This window comes from Anguilla anguilla, chromosome 14 (assembly GCF_013347855.1).
Source record: "Anguilla anguilla isolate fAngAng1 chromosome 14, fAngAng1.pri, whole genome shotgun sequence".
Taxonomy (NCBI): Eukaryota; Metazoa; Chordata; class Actinopteri; order Anguilliformes; family Anguillidae; genus Anguilla; species Anguilla anguilla.
The window spans coordinates 40,559,823-40,574,231 of record NC_049214.1 but is presented as its reverse complement, the minus strand read 5'-3'; the positions used below and the strand labels follow the sequence as shown (position 1 = coordinate 40,574,231).

The 14,409-nt window shown below is 43.4% G+C and overlaps 6 non-coding genes across 6 annotated transcripts; 3 read left to right on the top strand and 3 right to left on the bottom strand.

Annotated features, from left to right (window-relative positions):
- Window positions 1-9,058: 9,058 nt before the first annotated feature.
- Window positions 9,059-9,131, bottom strand: trnak-uuu. Its single transcript has one exon. It is a non-coding gene; the product is annotated as a tRNA-Lys (tRNA).
- Window positions 9,132-9,285: 154 nt separating this feature from the next.
- On the top strand, window positions 9,286-9,357 carry trnaw-cca. Its single transcript has one exon. It is a non-coding gene; the product is annotated as a tRNA-Trp (tRNA).
- Window positions 9,358-10,972: 1,615 nt separating this feature from the next.
- Window positions 10,973-11,045, bottom strand: trnak-uuu. The gene has a single exon. It is a non-coding gene; the product is annotated as a tRNA-Lys (tRNA).
- Window positions 11,046-11,199: 154 nt separating this feature from the next.
- On the top strand, window positions 11,200-11,272 carry trnaw-cca. Its single transcript has one exon. It is a non-coding gene; the product is annotated as a tRNA-Trp (tRNA).
- Window positions 11,273-12,888: 1,616 nt separating this feature from the next.
- Window positions 12,889-12,961, bottom strand: trnak-uuu. Its single transcript has one exon. It is a non-coding gene; the product is annotated as a tRNA-Lys (tRNA).
- Window positions 12,962-13,115: 154 nt separating this feature from the next.
- trnaw-cca lies at window positions 13,116-13,187 on the top strand. Its single transcript has one exon. It is a non-coding gene; the product is annotated as a tRNA-Trp (tRNA).
- The last annotated feature ends 1,222 nt before the right edge of the window (window positions 13,188-14,409 follow it).

The following is a 14,409-nucleotide window of genomic DNA, read 5'->3' as shown; positions in this document are numbered from 1 at the left end:
ATTAATTCTCAAAAGCTACCATGTAAACTTTGCCCAAACTCTAAAATTCTGGATGAAACACTTTGCATGCCTGGACTGTGATTTAGAGTAAATGGCTGCATGGCTGGATTGTGATTTAGAGTAAATGGCTGCTTGGGTGGATTGTGATTTAGAGTAAATGGCTGAATGGCTGGATTGTGATTTAGAGTAAATGGCTGCATGTCTGGATTGTGATTTAGAGTAAATGGCTTCATGGCTGGACTGTGATTTAGATTAAATGACTGCATGGTTGGATTGTGATTTAGAGTAAATGGCTGAATGGCTGGACTGTGATTTAGAGTAAATGGCTGAATGGGTGGATTGTGATTTAGAGTAAATGGCTGCATGTCTGGATTGTGATTTAGAGTAAATGGCTGCATGGCTGGATTCTGATTTAGAGTAAATGACTGCATGGCTGGATTGTGATTTAGAGTAAATGGCTGAATGGCTGGATTGTGATTTAGAGTAAATGGCTGCATGGCTGGATTGTGATTTAGAGTAAATGGCTGCTTGGGTAGATTGTGATTTAGAGTAAATGGCTGAATGGCTGGATTGTGATTTAGAATAAATGGCTGCATGTCTGGATTGTGATTTAGAGTAAATGGCTGCATGGCTGATTGTGATTTAGAGTAAATGGCTGCATGGCTGGATTGTGATTTAGAGTAAATGGCTGAATGGCTGGACTGTGATTTAGAGTAAATGGCTGCATGGCTGGATTGTGATTTAGAGTCAATGGCTGCATGGCTGGACTGTGATTTAGAGTAAATGGCTGCATGGCTGAACTGTGATTTAGAGTAAATGGCTGCATGGTTGGATTGTGATTCAGAGTAAATGGCTGAATGGCTGGACTGTGATTTAGAGCAAATGGCTGCATGGCTAGATTGTGATTTAGAGTAAATGGCTGCATGGCTGGATTGTGATTTAGAGTAAATGGCTGCATGGCTGAACTGTGATTTAGAGTAAATGGCTGCATGGCTGGATTGTGATTTAGAGTAAATGGTTGAATGGCTGGACTGTGATTTAGAGTAAATTGCTGCATGGCTGGATTGTGATTTAGAGTCAATGGCTGCATGGCTGGACTGTGATTTAGAGTAAATGGCTGCATGGCTGGACTGTGATTTAGAGTAAATGGCTGCATGGCTGATTGTGATTTAGAGTAAATGGCTGCATGGCTGGACTGTGATTTAGAGTCAATGGCTTTATTGTATGTGTTAATTTGTACTATGCAGAGTTCAAGGCTGAGGGACAGGGACAGTCATTTGTAAACTGAAAGCTTCTACATGAGACTGTAACTGCACACATAATTTCAGGCTTCATCTTATGTAGAAAGAGTAATTCATCAGCGAGACAGGTCTATCCATTTCTGCATTTTCCAGAAGGTCCCAGAAGATCTGGAAATGTGCACTTAATGAACTGCGGATGTCTGCACTCTCCCGATTCGGCAGTTGGGTGTCAGGAATTTGGGAGAATGGACCCAGATGCAGAGTGGGGAAAGAACTCAGGAGGCATCAAAAGGAAAATACAACCAAAGACTTTACTCACATACAGGAACAGAAAACAGGGGAACAAAAACAAGCCACGCAGGGCACTTTCAAAAGCACAAAAGTTCTTCTAAAACAAAAACATGTAGAAAACAGAACTCACAGAACACAGGCAGAAACACAGAGTCAGAAACACAAGGAACCAGTACCCGAGTCAGGGGAACAAAGAACTTAAATAAACCAGACACAGGTGAACTCAATACATAATCAAACAAGAGAGGGATGGGATATCGAGACATGAACAAAAACAATGATTGAATAATAGAAAAAAAATAAATAATAAATAAATGATAAAAATCAAACCATTATAGTGACCTTTTTGGTCTATACTGGAAAAGCAAATGTTTAAATTTTGAATACAAACTAAGCACTTAGGTAACACTTTTTAAACACATTGACATGTTGAAGAAGAGAACACTTATTCAGAGGCGTCACTAGGGGGGTGCAGACCGCACCAGGTGACACCATCAGAGGGGGGTGACATCAAAATGACTGGCAATACATTTTTTGTGCAGTGTTTTGTGCAGCGACGAGTTGAAACAGCTAGTTTCTCTGATGCAGTTTACTGCCGGTTGATTTAATTAGCAGTATTAATGTGACGAGAAGCGCTTTGTCGTTTGAATGCATAACATGCAATTCCTTGTGCCCACTCCCACCAGCATTTTTTTGTTGTCTCGGATTTGACATCAAACCATTTTTTTTACTTCATCAGTTGTGCGACCTTCTCCGGATACAGCGTTCACTGAACGAGTAATAGCATCCCATGCATCTTTTTTTGTGTTATTTTATATCCACTACTGACGCTACTAAATATAACAGGTTGTTTGCTGTTCACTTCCTGCAGCAGTACCTCCACTTCATAACTACTGGAGTTTTTCTTACGTTAGGAGTCCAGTGCTCCACCATCTTTAGATTTTCGTTTGGGTATTCTTGACTTCTCTCTCAACTTTTCTTTTCTATTTCTGTTTGTGATTTCTGTGTGTGCACACGGCCCTGCAGTCTCATACCCTTTTTGATTGGTGGGGCGTTTACCTATGCTAATTAGGAACAACTGGCACGCGCTTTCAGTTTACCAGGACAATGGGATTCATCATTATAAGAACACGGTTGCGAACAATTCTGCGGTTTAAGAACACGTCATGAATCTGACGTAGACTTTTCTTAGGACCTTTCTCAAGAACAAATTTAAGAAAAAACTTAGGAAGATATTGGTGAATGAGGCCCATTGTTTTAATGTAACTTCAATGCATTTTGCAAGTCTGCAAGAAAAGAGGTTGCACCCAATCCATCAATGAAAAATGTTGCTTCCATATAAACCCTTTTCTGCCAGATGTCCTAAGGGATGGACTCACCCACGTATGGTGTAGGAATGGCATAATCACATCTGGTTACCTTTGTAAGGATAGGACCCTACAAGCATTTCCAGTCTCTCCAATATGGCATTCCGAAAAAATAATTTTTGAAAATACTTTCAAATACATCGTTGTATATCTATCATAACAGTATGGACAGCTATTACCTCTGAATGCATTACCTTTAGATAAGCTGTTGTGTGGCAAACATTGTGCAAGAGGACTTACAACCCCAATTCCATAAAAGTTGGGACGGTAAATGAAATGCAAATAAAAACAGAAAGCAGTAATTTGACTTTGACTTGTATTCAAACAAAAAAAACGTTTTACCTAATCAACTTCATTGTTCTTTGAAGATATACGTTTATTATAAAATTTATGCCTGCAACATGTGCCAAAAAAGTTTGGACAGGAGCAATTTAGGACTAAAAATGATGTGACAAGTTGAAATATCACGATGATGTGATACAGGTGATGTTAAACAGGTGAGGCCATCGTGTTATAGTATATAAGGAGCCTCCAAGAAAGGCCTAGTCCTTCGTGAGCAAGAATGGGTAGAGACTCGCCAATTTGCCAACAGATGCATCAGTGAAAACCACTTCTGAATATGCATGATCTCTGATCATGTCACTGTCTTAAAAGTCGTCATGCGTCTGTAATGGACATCATGACATGGGCTCGGGAATACTTCGGAAAATCTTTGTCAGTCAACACAATTCGCCGCTACATCTACAGATGCAAGTTAAGGCTTTATAATGCAAAGTAGAAGCCATACATCAACACTGTCCAGAAGCGCCGCCGACTTCTCTGGGCTCGGTCTCATCTGAGATGGACAGTAGCACAGTGGAAGCGTGTTTTGTGGTCCGACGAGTCAACATTTCAAATAGTTTTGGACAAAACAGCCGTTGTGTCCTCCGGGCCAAAGAGGAAATGGGCCGTCCAAGCTGTTATCAGCGTCAGGTCCAAAAGCCAGTGTCTGTCATAGTATGGCGGTGTGTCAGTGCCCATAGCATGGGTAACTTGCACATCTATGAGGGCACCATTAATGCAGAAAGATATGTACAAATTTTGGAACAATATATGCTGCCATCCAGATGCCATCTTCTCCCGGGACATCCCTGCAATTTCCAGCAGGACAATGCCAAACCACATTCTGCCCGGATAACAAGTGCATGGCTGCGTAAGCAGAGAGTGCGGGTGCAGGACTGGCCTGCCTGCAGTCCTGACCTGTCTCTGATTGAGAATGTGTGGCGCATTATGAAGCGCAAAATATGGCAACGAAGGCCCCGTACAATTGCACAGCTGAAGACTTCCATAATGGAAGAATGGGGAAAAATCCTGCTTGCTAAGCTTAACCAACTGGTGTCTTCAGTGCCCAAATGCTTAATAAGTGTCATTAAAAGAAATGGTGATGTTACACAGTGGTAAACACTCGACTGTCCCAACTTTTTTTGAGCGTATTGCAGTCATCAGACTTGAAATGAGTGTATATTTTCAAAAAACAATTAAATTCAATGGACTGCGTTTATATAGCTTTTATCCAAAGCGCTTTACAATTGATGCCTCTCATTCGCCGGAGCAGTAAGGTGTTAGGTGTCTTGCTCAAGGACACTTCGACATGCCCAGGGTGGGGTTTGAACCGGCAACCTTGCGACTGCCAGACAATCGGTCTTACCTCCTGAGCTATGTCGCCCCTTAGTCAAACAAGGTGAAACATAAATAAAGTTCTGTTGAAGTGTTTTCAATATAGTACCGGGTGAATAGAATTCACATTATCACTCCTTTTTGTTTTATTAGCATTTTCCACACTGTCCCAACTTTTTTGGAATTGGCGTTGTATTTCATATGGCTCCCGCGGGGGAGACCGAGAATCAATTCCCCAACAGGGACAATTTGCTTTTTTCACCACACTGACAAAACGTAGTAAACAAAAAGCCATTGATCCTTGGCCCGTACACAACCTTGGCGTTATTAGCACCACGTTCTTGTAGCTGAGTTCATATTTTAAAATTATTTTGATATTTAATTTAATGTAATTGTCAGTGAATTTCTTCAAACCTTGAGCAATTTAAGATTTATTTAGACAGTGCCTTAAATATGGGAAGTTTGCTTTGGGTTAAGTAAAATCTTTAATGAGAATGTGTAAATTGGTTTCCTTTTACCTGTTGTAGCTGGGGCTTTAATTAGTGGTGCACCCCTTAAGTGGCACATGTTCGCCTTTGCGTGTTTCCCTTCAAAGCATTGTGGATGCTGATGTGGGTAAGACGCATTGTGAAGCTCTCTCCTCTTTTTAAGTTAATAAGTTTCTAAAGTTGCGCATTTTCGGTAATACTGTATAAATACAACGTTACGAGATTACAGACATGTTTTAGAACTGTGACGATTGTGCGTTAAATGGCCTCGTATAAACTGATTTAACGGTTTTAGCGATCTCACCTCGTTAGCATATATTTTGTGTTCTGTACCGAGAGAGAGCTCATGCATGTGTGTGCTTGTGCTAATGGTGCCCCACGCTACTTTTGTGCAGGTATGTGCAATTGTTGAATTGTTTTGAGAGTTTTAAACTTCGATTTTGTTGGATCTGTTTGATATTAATATGTAATACTGCCACTATACGATCTTCATTCGCTTCATGAAAATGCGACGGTTTATTTTCGTTTTTTTTTTTAAAAACACGTTGTTCCTATTGTAACACATGGGTGTACAGTAGTTACTCTATTAGATAGGCCTAATTGGTTGACCCAAGAGTACTGTAATTCAGTTGAACTTAGTAAGAGAGATTTTCATTTGAATTTTGTCATATAATAATTTAGCTTAACTTTGTATGTATTGAGAGCAGTGTAATGTTTTGTTTTGTTATTAAACTGTTTATATAAATTTCTATTGTGGGGAAAAAAGAAAACTAAAGAGTAAGAAAAAGCATTATGGATGCTGATATGGGGAGAGAGAGAGCTCATGCATGTGTGTACGTGTGCTGATGGTGCCCCACGCTACTTTTGTGCAGAATAAAAGTCTTCAGATCTTCGAGTTCCTTTGTCCAGTGTGGCTGACTGAGCTGTTAGACCATCGCTACAGATTGAAGTCTGCTACACTCTAACCAACTGAGCTAACCAGCCCACAAATGGGACAAACAGTCAGCTTTCTCTGGCAACCAAATGGTAACCGCTTTCACGCCAAGCGGTTGAGTGGAAGTTACGCTAGGAATTCAAAAGATACCTCGGAACAAGATGACTCCAAACCGTTAAATGCTTCTTGAAGGATCTAGGAACTGGGTAGCTCCAAAAGGATGCTTGAGCAAGGAAAACCAAGCAGGGAAATCCTTTGCAGAAGTATTTAGCTCAGAGTGAAATATAAATGATCGACCTGTGGATCTACCTGTCCCTATCTGCCATATCTGTAATTGACATGGCTTCAAACAGATGTTTGACTGAACGAGGAGGTTCTTGGTTGGCTAGTACATGCTTTTTTGATTCCGCCGTATTTGGGTGAAGCTTAGGAAAGGACAGGAGGAGGTAAAGGTAAGCAATTGGAATGAGGTCTCTGGAGTCTTCTTCGAATCAAAGTCAGTACTGAAACTGTCCATCTGTATGGCGCTTTGGATTCAGGTTTCCAGGCGATACACGTCTTCCTTTTGTCAGAACACAGGAGAATGCCTCCTGAAGACGAAGAGGGAGAATGCGGGCATCGATCCCGCTACCTCTCACATGATGGCCGACCCGAAGCCGTAAAGGTGAATATGTCATCTTGTAGTGTCTTGTTCTGTAATGCCACAAATGCTATAATTCTGTGAATCTGGACAATACACTGTGCTTTGTATGCATGAGTTATGTTTAATACAGTTTATCTGCAGATTCCACGCTATAACGACATTTGCAATACATTCATTGTTGGGACAGTTGTGTCCTGGCAAAATTTGAACCTGTGTTTTAAGGGCGGGGTAACCTTAGGTCAAAATCTCTGTTACAGCAATCCATGTCTGACCCCCTGCCAGGAGCCGAGCTTTGTTTAGCTATAACTCCCTAAAACAAAAGCCATTCATTAACAATGATAGTGTTAACCACTCCGGATGTGATATACCTTTGGTCACATTGCAAAGTAGCTTTGGTGCTATTTTGAGTATTGCACTGGATGCAATGAGATGACGTCACTAGAAGAGTCCTCGACCGACTGTCAAGAGAGAGACAGAGAGTGAGGTGATTCTGAGGAGACTAGATTGAGTTCTTTAATCACATTTAATTTTTAAAAACCAACCGAATTTAAGATTGATTTTGATCACTTCCATCGTCAGTACGAAAATTGCCACTTTTCTCAGTTGTCAGTCAATCTCATGTGGTAAGTTTTCCAGTAACGTAATTTATAGTGACAATATTCTACCACTGAACCACCAATGCCCAATTGCCAGGGGCAAATGCAGTAAGTCCAACTGAGGGAAATTCTGTTTCTGCTTTTTGCCACAACTTTCTTAGAAAAATGAAAGCTATACAAGGCTCGTACATGTGACCAAAAATCTGTCAAGTGCAACTAAACATTCTCATTGGTCGCACCGGTGCGCCTGGCATTTAGCAGGTCTGTCTCTGTGTGTTACGACGGAGTATTAGGGCCACATTGAGGGGGAAAAAATTATGAGATTTCGAGAATAAGGTTGTAATATTACGAGACACCAGTTCACACGACTGCAATTTTCTCTGAAACATTCTAAAACCGTTTTGTCTTGTTGCGAATCATTGATCTGAACTGGCCTTAACGTTACCGTTATTTACATTGTCCATCAAGTTCATCAGTATATTATAATGATCGGAATAAAGACGGGGTATAGGTGGAGCAGAGCTGGGTCTGATTTCTGTGTAAAGATGTCTCACAGCTTCAATCAATCAATCAATCAAATTTTATTTGTATAGCGTATTTTATAGCAGTTGTCACAGACAACCCTGGCCTAAACCCCCACAGGAGCAAGCCTAAGGCAACAGTGGCAAGGAACAACTCAATGTGGCAGATGGGAAGAAACCTTGGAAGGAACCAGGCTAAAGGGAAACCCATCCTCCTCTGGTCAGCTCTGGGTGTTGATTGGTGACCAACATGTCAGTCAGTTTTACAGAGTTCATAATGTGGCTCAGATGATGGGCAGGGCTCGGTGGCTTTTGTGGGGAGCAGCAGGTGGCAACAGATGTGGGCAGGGTGGAGGCAATGACAAAAGAGGGGCTGGACCACAGTGGTGGGGGAGACCAGATGACTATCGAAGCACTCCTGAAGACTGGGGCAAGAGCCCCGCCAGCAATGTGGGGAAGAAGCTAGAAACGGCGATTAGGGAATTGGCAATAGAACAGACAGTGGGTAAAGTGGTAGTGGTATAAATTGGGGGGACCCCACCAGGAGTAATATATGGCTGCATAGCTACTAGGACAGGGATGGAGAGCCCATGCAGTCATGAGGGGGGGGACAACCATACCCGCCTATCAAGTGCCAGCCCATGTGAAGTCGGGTCACAGCTGATTGACAGGTGACAGTAAGGAAAGGATTGCCACCCCATAATGCTCTCTGACTACAGGCTTCTCCCACCCTCGTTTCAATGGTTTATATGCGCTCGTCTCCTTGGTCCTGGCCTGACCCTGAAATCGATCGATGTCCACCCACCTTTAAGGCCATGCCAATCCATTGAATGCTCCTTGGAGGAGCGAGAAGCGAGGAGCTATGGTGCTCCCAGAGGATGGTTCAGTGAGGGTACACCTTTGCATCCTTTGCGGAAGTCTTTTTTCAGAACAAGTGACGTACAAATGAACAACCTGTGATTCCACCTGTCCACGTGTGCCACGTCTGTAATTGACGTGGCGTCTAACTGACACTTTACTGAGCAAGGACATTCTACTGGCTTTAATGATCTTGTCTCGATTCCTCTATTCTTGTATCTCATCCTTGCATATTTCTCTGCATCCACAGGTGGGTAGAGCTAAGGGGCGAGGAAAAGATATGAGGAAGGGATGCAAAGAGCAAAAATAAGCAGTGCGAATGGCCCCATAAATTCTGGAAAGTGATGCAAGGAGTAAGAAGAAGCTGTTGGAATCAGTGAATTTTCATTGTAATGCTGACTTGAAATTAGTGCTTCATGAGTTAAAACTCAGCGACACTTTGATCAAACACTGTGCAGTACCTCGCCCGAACAGGGACTTGAACCCTGGACCCTCAGATTAAAAGTCTGATGCTCTACCGACTGAGCTATCCGGGCCCTGTCTGTTGTCCTGGTTCATGGGTTCAGGAGTTGGATCTATATTAGGAGATGAATAACGCATTCATAATCTATGTTATTTGCCATCGATGAGCTGCTCATGGTTAATAATATGCTAATGTGGTGCATGTCACATAAGACAGAAGTCCATCTTGGCCTCGTGGCGCAACGGTAGCGCGTCTGACTCCAGATCAGAAGGTTGCGTGTTCAAATCACGGTGGGGTCAGCTATCTTTCGCCTGCGGCACCCAAAAAAACAGCTTCCCTTTTGTAGAACACAGAGTTCTGCTACAGGTGATACATCGGAAGCTTGACTGTTTGTATAGAATGTTTGTGCAGAAAACAAAGAACCTTCCCAATTCCATCATCTCCAAGTAAGTTGGTCACATTGCTCCCATTCTGTAGAATGGAGAAGCTTTACGTGTGATGCTATCCCCCAGAACTCCCACTATCCATCTCAGCACCCCTAAAACCTCTCAATCAGCCCAGTAGCTGCATCACAGTGCTCCTGCACCCCTATTCACCAAACCAAAATAACAGTGTATTCTGTCATCAGTTGGTGTTGTAGTCAAGATTGGTGGACGGCTTCTTGTTCTCTCTGCTGCTGACTTCCATATTCTTATGAAAATATCTCATAAGAATCACATTCTTGTTTTTTTGTCCACAAGAGTGGTGGTTTCAGTGAAAGCATACTTTGATGAGAAAATATCTTTGTCTTTCCTTGCAAGTCGTGCTGTGACGAGCTCAGAGTAGTTTCTCCTCACTGTTTCCCCTATGGTCAGTTTTGGTTTTTGGAACAGTTCTTTGCTGAGGTGGCAGGTGGTGCAAAAATGATCACAGGTGACACAGTGTCATCTAAGACCTCGGGACATGACCAGCACCACTCGCATTCCCTAATTTTTATCTGGGGCTCTACTGGTTGGCTTTCCTGAATACACTTGCAAGGTTGAGATATAATTGGATCGTGTGTCCCATTCCACCCATATCTTGACGCCGTATTCCTCTGTCTTGCAGGGAATGTACTGCCTGAAGGAACAACAGGCACTGAAAGGAACCAGTCATTTGTCCACTGCGACTTCAGGCCCAGGATTGTACAGGTACAGCAAGTGATCCACCCACTTAACACACTCATCTTGAATAGAAGCCATTTAGTCTTTCTCATGTCAAAAAGTGGTACTTATTGCATGAACCTCACCCTGCAGGACTTAAAACACAATGGCCTCAACCCTTTCTGGCTGTTTGAGTCATAGGGCTCGTTCCAATGGTTTATATGCGCTCGTCTCCTTGGTCCTGGCCTGACCCTGAAATCGATCGATGTCCACCCACCTTTAAGGCCATGCCAATCCATTGAATGCTCCTTGGAGGAGCGAGAAGCGAGGAGCTATGGTGCTCCCAGAGGATGGTTCAGTGAGGGTACACCTTTGCATCCTTTGCGGAAGTCTTTTTTCAGAACAAGTGACGTACAAATGAACAACCTGTGATTCCACCTGTCCACGTGTGCCACGTCTGTAATTGACGTGGCGTCTAACTGACACTTTACTGAGCAAGGACATTCTACTGGCTTTAATGATCTTGTCTCGATTCCTCTATTCTTGTATCTCATCCTTGCATATTTCTCTGCATCCACAGGTGGGTAGAGCTAAGGGGCGAGGAAAAGATATGAGGAAGGGATGCAAAGAGCAAAAATAAGCAGTGCGAATGGCCCCATAAATTCTGGAAAGTGATGCAAGGAGTAAGAAGAAGCTGTTGGAATCAGTGAATTTTCATTGTAATGCTGACTTGAAATTAGTGCTTCATGAGTTAAAACTCAGCGACACTTTGATCAAACACTGTGCAGTACCTCGCCCGAACAGGGACTTGAACCCTGGACCCTCATATTAAAAGTCTGATGCTCTACCGACTGAGCTATCCGGGCCCTGTCTGTTGTCCTGGTTCATGGGTTCAGGAGTTGGATCTATATTAGGAGATGAATAACGCATTCATAATCTATGTTATTTGCCATCGATGAGCTGCTCATGGTTAATAATATGCTAATGTGGTGCATGTCTCATAAGACAGAAGTCCATCTTGGCCTCGTGGCGCAACGGTAGCGCGTCTGACTCCAGATCAGAAGGTTGCGTGTTCAAATCACGGTCGGGGTCAGCTATCTTTCGCTTGCGGCACCCAAAAAAAACAGCTTCCCTTTTGTAGAACACAGAGTTCTGCTACAGGTGATACATCGGAAGCTTGACTGTTTGTATAGAATGTTTGTGCAGAAAACAAAGAACCTTCCCAATTCCATCATCTCCAAGTAAGTTGGTCACATTGCTCCCATTCTGTAGAATGGAGAAGCTTTACGTGTGATGCTATCCCCCAGAACTCCCACTATCCATCTCAGCACCCCTAAAACCTCTCAATCAGCCCAGTAGCTGCATCACAGTGCTCCTGCACCCCTATTCACCAAACCAAAATAACAGTGTATTCTGTCATCAGTTGGTGTTGTAGTCAAGATTGGTGGACGGCTTCTTGTTCTCTCTGCTGCTGACTTCCATATTCTTATGAAAATATCTCATAAGAATCACATTCTTGTTTTTTTGTCCACAAGAGTGGTGGTTTCAGTGAAAGCATACTTTGATGAGAAAATATCTTTGTCTTTCCTTGCAAGTCGTGCTGTGACGAGCTCAGAGTAGTTTCTCCTCACTGTTTCCCCTATGGTCAGTTTTGGTTTTTGGAACAGTTCTTTGCTGAGGTGGCAGGTGGTGCAAAAATGATCACAGGTGACACAGTGTCATCTAAGACCTCGGGACATGACCAGCACCACTCGCATTCCCTAATTTTTATCTGGGGCTCTACTGGTTGGCTTTCCTGAATACACTTGCAAGGTTGAGATATAATTGGATCGTGTGTCCCATTCCACCCATATCTTGACGCCGTATTCCTCTGTCTTGCAGGGAATGTACTGCCTGAAGGAACAACAGGCACTGAAAGGAACCAGTCATTTGTCCACTGCGACTTCAGGCCCAGGATTGTACAGGTACAGCAAGTGATCCACCCACTTAACACACTCATCTTGAATAGAAGCCATTTAGTCTTTCTCATGTCAAAAAGTGGTACTTATTGCATGAACCTCACCCTGCAGGACTTAAAACACAATGGCCTCAACCCTTTCTGGCTGTTTGAGTCATAGGGCTCGTTCCAATGGTTTATATGCGCTCGTCTCCTTGGTCCTGGCCTGACCCTGAAATCGATCGATGTCCACCCACCTTTAAGGCCATGCCAATCCATTGAATGCTCCTTGGAGGAGCGAGAAGCGAGGAGCTATGGTGCTCCCAGAGGATGGTTCAGTGAGGGTACACCTTTGCATCCTTTGCGGAAGTCTTTTTTCAGAACAAGTGACGTACAAATGAACAACCTGTGATTCCACCTGTCCACGTGTGCCACGTCTGTAATTGACGTGGCGTCTAACTGACACTTTACTGAGCAAGGACATTCTACTGGCTTTAATGATCTTGTCTCGATTCCTCTATTCTTGTATCTCATCCTTGCATATTTCTCTGCATCCACAGGTGGGTAGAGCTAAGGGGCGAGGAAAAGATATGAGGAAGGGATGCAAAGAGCAAAAATAAGCAGTGCGAATGGCCCCATAAATTCTGGAAAGTGATGCAAGGAGTAAGAAGAAGCTGTTGGAATCAGTGAATTTTCATTGTAATGCTGACTTGAAATTAGTGCTTCATGAGTTAAAACTCAGCGACACTTTGATCAAACACTGTGCAGTACCTCGCCCGAACAGGGACTTGAACCCTGGACCCTCAGATTAAAAGTCTGATGCTCTACCGACTGAGCTATCCGGGCCCTGTCTGTTGTCCTGGTTCATGGGTTCAGGAGTTGGATCTATATTAGGAGATGAATAACGCATTCATAATCTATGTTATTTGCCATCGATGAGCTGCTCATGGTTAATAATATGCTAATGTGGTGCATGTCACATAAGACAGAAGTCCATCTTGGCCTCGTGGCGCAACGGTAGCGCGTCTGACTCCAGATCAGAAGGTTGCGTGTTCAAATCACGGTGGGGTCAGCTATCTTTCGCCTGCGGCACCCAAAAAAACAGCTTCCCTTTTGTAGAACACAGAGTTCTGCTACAGGTGATACATCGGAAGCTTGACTGTTTGTATAGAATGTTTGTGCAGAAAACAAAGAACCTTCCCAATTCCATCATCTCCAAGTAAGTTGGTCACATTGCTCCCATTCTGTAGAATGGAGAAGCTTTACGTGTGATGCTATCCCCCAGAACTCCCACTATCCATCTCAGCACCCCTAAAACCTCTCAATCAGCCCAGTAGCTGCATCACAGTGCTCCTGCACCCCTATTCACCAAACCAAAATAACAGTGTATTCTGTCATCAGTTGGTGTTGTAGTCAAGATTGGTGGACGGCTTCTTGTTCTCTCTGCTGCTGACTTCCATATTCTTATGAAAATATCTCATAAGAATCACATTCTTGTTTTTTTGTCCACAAGAGTGGTGGTTTCAGTGAAAGCATACTTTGATGAGAAAATATCTTTGTCTTTCCTTGCAAGTCGTGCTGTGACGAGCTCAGAGTAGTTTCTCCTCACTGTTTCCCCTATGGTCAGTTTTGGTTTTTGGAACAGTTCTTTGCTGAGGTGGCAGGTGGTGCAAAAATGATCACAGGTGACACAGTGTCATCTAAGACCTCGGGACATGACCAGCACCACTCGCATTCCCTAATTTTTATCTGGGGCTCTACTGGTTGGCTTTCCTGAATACACTTGCAAGGTTGAGATATAATTGGATCGTGTGTCCCATTCCACCCATATCTTGACGCCGTATTCCTCTGTCTTGCAGGGAATGTACTGCCTGAAGGAACAACAGGCACTGAAAGGAACCAGTCATTTGTCCACTGCGACTTCAGGCCCAGGATTGTACAGGTACAGCAAGTGATCCACCCACTTAACACACTCATCTTGAATAGAAGCCATTTAGTCTTTCTCATGTCAAAAAGTGGTACTTATTGCATGAACCTCACCCTGCAGGACTTAAAACACAATGGCCTCAACCCTTTCTGGCTGTTTGAGTCATAGGGCTCGTTCCAATGGTTTATATGCGCTCGTCTCCTTGGTCCTGGCCTGACCCTGAAATCGATCGATGTCCACCCACCTTTAAGGCCATGCCAATCCATTGAATGCTCCTTGGAGGAGCGAGAAGCGAGGAGCTATGGTGCTCCCAGAGGATGGTTCAGTGAGGGTACACCTTTGCATCCTTTGCGGAAGTCTTTTTCAG